The sequence below is a fragment of the Octopus bimaculoides genome, chromosome 25 (assembly GCF_001194135.2).
Source record: "Octopus bimaculoides isolate UCB-OBI-ISO-001 chromosome 25, ASM119413v2, whole genome shotgun sequence".
Classification (NCBI taxonomy): domain Eukaryota; kingdom Metazoa; phylum Mollusca; class Cephalopoda; order Octopoda; family Octopodidae; genus Octopus; species Octopus bimaculoides.
In genome coordinates this window covers 1,322,706-1,328,951 of record NC_069005.1, presented here as the reverse complement: position 1 = coordinate 1,328,951, position 6,246 = coordinate 1,322,706, and the positions used below count along the sequence as shown (strand labels likewise).

The window sequence follows — 6,246 nt, the reverse complement described above, 5'->3', positions numbered from 1 at the left end:
CGGTTTCACCAGTCCTCAGTCAAATCGTCCAAGCCATGCTAGCATGGAAAGCGGACGTTAAATGATGATGATATATGCATGTATATGTATGTATATATTGTGTATATATATATAGGTGTGTGTATGCATGCATATATATATATATATATATATATACACACACACACATCAAATATATATATATATGTGTGCACACATACACACACACAAGGTCATTCCAGAAGTTTTGAAACTTTTTTACTAGAGGCAGTTATAACTGTTCTAGATTACAGTGATCTATAGCGTATTGTTACTATAAATCTAATAAGCTGACCTGCCACCAACTTTTGTTATTCCATATTGAAGAAGACACCACTTTGGACACTGTTTGTCAGAGCTGACTAGTTTGCAGAATACAGTCGGGATGTGAAGACAATTTGGAAACTTGCAATAAAGTTCTGTGTTAAACTGGGCAAAACTGTTACAGGAACTTGTGAAATGCTCTGGACTGCTGATGGGGGGTCAACTTGTGTGAGATGAGCGTCTGTTTGTCACCAGCGCAAGAGGCCAAGGAAAGCTCATTGTGATCCCCTTTTTTCAACAGCAAGACCATCATCTACATCCACTGGGTTCCATCAGGCCAGATGGTCTTTTGGAGGTTTGAAAGGGGGCGGGGTTCATGAAGAGATTTTACCGCACAAGGTCAGAGCTCCTGCATCAGTCCACAATGCCATCCTCGTAACCAACTACTTGACAGAGATGGGCATCGAAATTATCCACACCTTTGTTCCTGTGACAAAGGTCTTGGCTTAACGTTTGTTGTCCTGTTTAACAATGATTATATTTGCTGCTTCAGAAATCTGCAATGGCTCCATAACTGCCATCTCAGCTATAACCATGGAGCCCCAGTAAGCCATTACAGCACTTACCTAGCGTACCTAATCGTTTAGATCACCTGTGAACTAAACCCCCATACTTTGTATATATATATATATATAGAGAGAGAGAGAGAGAGAAGAAAAAATGGGATTAAAAAATGCTGTAAGCAATCAAGCCAGCGCTCAGTATAGAGGAATGAGGTTAAATCTCCAACAGGTAGATTCCAGTAAATGTCTGTAGAATCCAGATCCCAAGTCAATCCTTATGTATGACAGGTGATTCCAACAATCCTTATGCAGAATTTTAAGAAATTCAGAGTATTTAATAACAACCAATGATATGTCTGAAGAAAGTCAAATCTTTATTAAAAATCACACCTAAAAAATCCAACAATTTAAGATATGATCTATAATAAAGATTTGATTTTCTTCAAACATATCATTGGTTGTTTATATATATATATATATATATATATATATATATACCTCAGGAAGGTCATTACATGAATGAATTAATATGAATGTCTATGTACATGTGTGTGTGGGCCAAATAGAGCTCCTTGTTACTCATGGCCAGTGGCTTAAAGTTGATTAATAAGGTATTTCTTTGATGACAAGAACAGGATAGGTCAATTTTTCTATTAATAGAAACTGTAGGTTGCTGGGATATTGATGTGTGTGGGTGGGTGTTTGTCTCTGTCTTCCCCCACTCAGCAACCACTGCTGATGTGTTAACGACCCCATAATCTAGCGGTTCAGCAAGGGAGATCGATAGAATAAGGATCAAACTTTAAAAAAAAAAAAAAAAGTACTGGGGTTAATTCATTCAGCTAAAAATTCTTCAAGATGATGCCCCAGTATGGCCACAGTCTAATGACTAAAACAAATAAAAGATTATTTGCAAACTTCCAACTCACATCTCGATTGCAAGCTTAAAATAACATAAAATTTCTTCAAATTATCCCAATGTGTAACTAGTCTACAATTAAAATGTTTAATTAACAATTTCCTTCAGTAACCTTGCTTAATCATTCACTCTGCCGAATGATTTTATTTCATCTATAAACAAATGAAAATGATTAACCATCCTATCATACCTTATTAACTGACTGACAGAAAAATGCAGTCACCCAAATTATCTGGAATTCAAACTGTATGCCTAAGGCACCATTGCCACTGGGAAATTAAAATCATTAAGTTTTATTATAAGCCTTAATTATTATTGACTTGTTGATGTAGGTGCAGGCGTGGCTGTGCGATAAGAAGGTTGCACACCAACATGGTTCTGGGTTCCATCCCCCTGTGTGGCACTTTGGGCAAGTGGATTTGGTAGACAGAAACTGAAAGAAGCCCAATGTATATATGTGTGCATGCATGCATATGTTTGTCCCCCACCACTGGTGTTGGTGTGTTTATGTTCCTATAACTTAACAGTTCGGTAAAAGAGACTGATACATTAAGTACCTCGTTTTAAAAAAATGGTGCTGGGGTAAATTAATTTGACTAAAAATTCTTCAAAGCAATGCCCCAGGATGGCTGCAGCCTAATGACTGGAACAAGAAAAGAACTCTCAATTATAACACTGAAATAATTCACATTTTAAATGTCAGCCAGTTCTGGCTACTTCCAAAACACAATGAGAAATTTCACAAAGTAAATATTCAAGACAATCATAATTAGCACCAAATATATCATCTGTATATCTATAAATCAGTGGCTTAAATAGTTCTACCTTTTTTGTTATACTATTTAAGAGACTAAACTGTTATGATGATAAATATAAGTCAGCAAATAAGAGACTGCAGTAACCACCCATGGTGACGCCTTAACTTGTTTATATATTTCATTTGCATAGGAAGCATATGAATAAGAAACCACAAACTAAATTACCACCTTCAGGCTATCTTTTCTCCAATTCATACACCTCTTCTTAGGCAGAAAATCTCCACCATTTTTAATCAATATATTTTTAAATATCTCACTAAACACTAAATCTACAATTTGATAGAGCACATCTTCCACTAACTTTAATCTAACTTTGTATATACACTGTAAAAAATCATACACATATATTGTCTCCCATTCCTATATATATATATATATGTGTGTGTGTGTGTGTATATCAAGGAAACACACACATACATACTCAATATATCATCATCATCATCATCATCATATGATATTTGTCTTCAATGCTGGCATGGGTTGAATGGTACAACAAGATTCAATGAAATGCAAGGCTGCATCCGTGTCAGCTTTGGCATAGTTTCTATGACTGAATGCCTTTCCTAACGCCACTTTTCAGAATTTACTGGCTGTTTTTGTTTTTTTTTCTTTTGCGCCACCAACACCAGAGAGGTTGCTAAGTAACTTACAAAACAAAGAAAGAACAGATGGGAAAAGGAAAAGGATATATAACACTTCCTTTCACGTCACCCCCGTCTTACCTTTTGCTTAAGATAAGTGTTTGACTAGTTATTATGTTTTCTTTTTTAATTTTTCACTTTGTTTTATGATTGGCAAATCATAAATCAACAGAAGCCATACGATCGATGCAGTCATGGAAAAGTGAGCATCAAAATGATGGTGATGATAACTGGGGTTTCATTTAGTGACAAATTTTTTTTTTTTTGACATAAATTACAATAAAGAAAAATTGCCTTCTAGCATGTTGTGCTGGTGGCACGTTAGAAAATCATTCGAGCGAGGTCGTTGCCAGTACCGTTGGACTGGCTCCCGTGCAGGTGGCACGTAAAATACACCTTTTTGAGCATGGCTGTTGCCAGTATTGTGTGACTGGCCCTTGTGCCGGTGGTACGTAAAAGCACCCACTACACTCTTGGAGTGGTTGGCATTAGGAAGGGCATCCAGCTGTAGAAACTCTGCCAGATCAGATTGGAGCCTGGCGTAGCCATCTGGCTTGCCAGTCCTCAGTCAAATCGTCCAACCCATGCCAGCATGGAAAGCGGACGTTAAACGATGATGATGATGCCAAATAATCGTTAATTCATCAAAATACAAAGAATAATTTGAACACATTTTGACATTGGTTGTCAAAATGTCCTGTACTGACTCTACAAGGACCCGAGGTACTGGCTACTGTCAACTCATGGCAATACAAAGTGCCAGAAATATATTTTTATATATATAAAAAAAAAATCTAGAGGTTTGAATTTTGCTACATTTTACCAATTTTTTAAAATCACAATCAATAAAATATATTATTTAATGCTATTAACCAAAACTCTTTTGAATTCAAATTTTGCAGTAGTCAACTTTCAGTCTTTCATCCTTCTCGAGTCAATGACATTGGAGCAAAGCTTTGACCAGATTCAAACTGCCTCACTTGGGTTTCTAGTTTAAAACAATTGCCTAATTTTACCGCCTTAAAAGACATGACTGGTTCTTTCAGACAACAGAACAGCCATGCAAAGATTCACCAACCAATCCATACTGGCAGACATGTATTAACAAACAGAGGCAAACATTAAAGAAAAGTTAAGTAAGCTTCCCACCAAATTATACTTTGAAGGTTCTAGAAAGACTTGCCCAGGGTTATAAAAAACTGGCTGTGTGAACCCCACACCAGAACCAACTCAGATTCTACATAGAGCATTGACACCTTGAGCCATGAGATGTGCTCTCATTTCATTCTACTCAGGCCCTATATAATATAAACTGAAAATACATGTTTGACGAAAGGTAAATCATCCTCATTTTAATGAGGACATACATCCACCATTCTCTCTAATTATCTGACATGATAAAAACACAGAGAACACCCTGTGAAATGGATGGCACTAGGAAGGGGATCCAACCATGCCAAAGCAGACATTAGAGCAGCCCTCTAGTTCATTACACTTTTACTTCTTTCAGTCATTTCGATTGTGGCCATGCTGAAGCACTGCTGCATTTTAGTCGAAGAAATCGTTCCCTGGATTTATCCTTTGTAAACCTGGTATTTATTCTACCAAGAATACACAAAAAAAAAAGATTAAATTAACTGCACTAATGATTAACTTTACATTAACATTTTTATTTTTCATTTTCTTTTTAAACATTTATAAGAAAAATAAATAACATTTTTGCATATTTCTGCTTTGAAAAATGACAAAAATGTTTAAAGAATTTACAGAATTTAAGTCAGAAAAATATGATTTATAAGGAATTTTGCCAATAATAGATTTCAAAGATACCACCAAAATCTTTCTACTCTTTTGAGGAAAAAAAATGTCCATTAAATTAATCGTTAGAACAGGAAGAAATAAAAAAAAAATAACCACATTTTTTGAAATTACTGTCTGGTAATACTAGAGTTCGTATCACTACAGGTGTTTCCGTTTCTCTGTTGCTTCTTTCAGTCATTGGACTGAGACCATGCTGGGGCACTACCATGAAGGCTTTTAGTCAAACAAATCAACCCCAGTATTTTTCTCTTTTTTGAAGTCTGGTATTGGTTCTATCGGTCACTTTTGCCAAACCGCTAAGTTATGGAAACGTAAACAAACTAACACCAATTGTGAAGTGGTAATGAAGACAAGCACAAAGGAATATATATACATACACATTTTTTTTCCTCAAAAGAGTAGAAAGATTTTGGTGATATCTTTGAAATCTATTATTAGTGTCCATCTGTTCTAATTTAATTAAATTCTATGTCTTTGTGCAGCTGAGGATTGTCCTGCATTTTTAAATTGATGTAATGATTACATTGTTCAATTAAATGGAGCTGCATGAAACGATCGTACTGCATTACCTCTGGATATCCTTGTTGCTTATTTTGATTACATATATATATACATACACATGCATGCATATATGCACATACATGCGCATGTGCGCAAAGCATTGGTCAGCCCTGAATTTTAGTAGAAGACACATCCCAAAGTGCCATGCAGTCGCTTTGAACCTGTGACCACATGGTTGTAAGTAAGCTTTTTAACCACACAGCCATGCATGTGCCTGTTTCCGTATCCCTCTTGAGTAGATCCCACTTAAAGCCTCACTTTTAACTAATTAGGAATCTACAAGAGGCTTTTCGTAGAAAGTTAACAACAAAAGTGAAACAATATATTCATTCAAGTGGATAGCAACGATTTATTTAACATTGAAAGATAAATCATAGCCTCCATAGTTCCATATAGCTTCATAGACAAAATTTATATTACAGAAATAGGCATAGCTTCCCAACCAATTACATGATACCTTGGGAAAGTTTCTTCAACTGTATCCTTGGATCAACCAAAACCTTGTGAGTGAATTTGAGAGATGGAAACTGAAAGAAGCCTGTCATGTATGTATGTATACATATTCATATATATTCATGTTAATTCACCAAGAAACCGAATTTCTGTAATATTATTTTTGAAATTTCTCCTCTATCCCCAAA

The 6,246-nt window shown here is 35.7% G+C and overlaps 1 protein-coding gene across 1 annotated transcript in view; it reads right to left on the bottom strand.

The window, feature by feature from the left end:
• Positions 1-6,246, bottom strand: part of LOC106876047 (recombining binding protein suppressor of hairless) — a 137,888-nt gene that overhangs the window by 116,947 nt on the left and 14,695 nt on the right. The window lies entirely within an intron of this gene.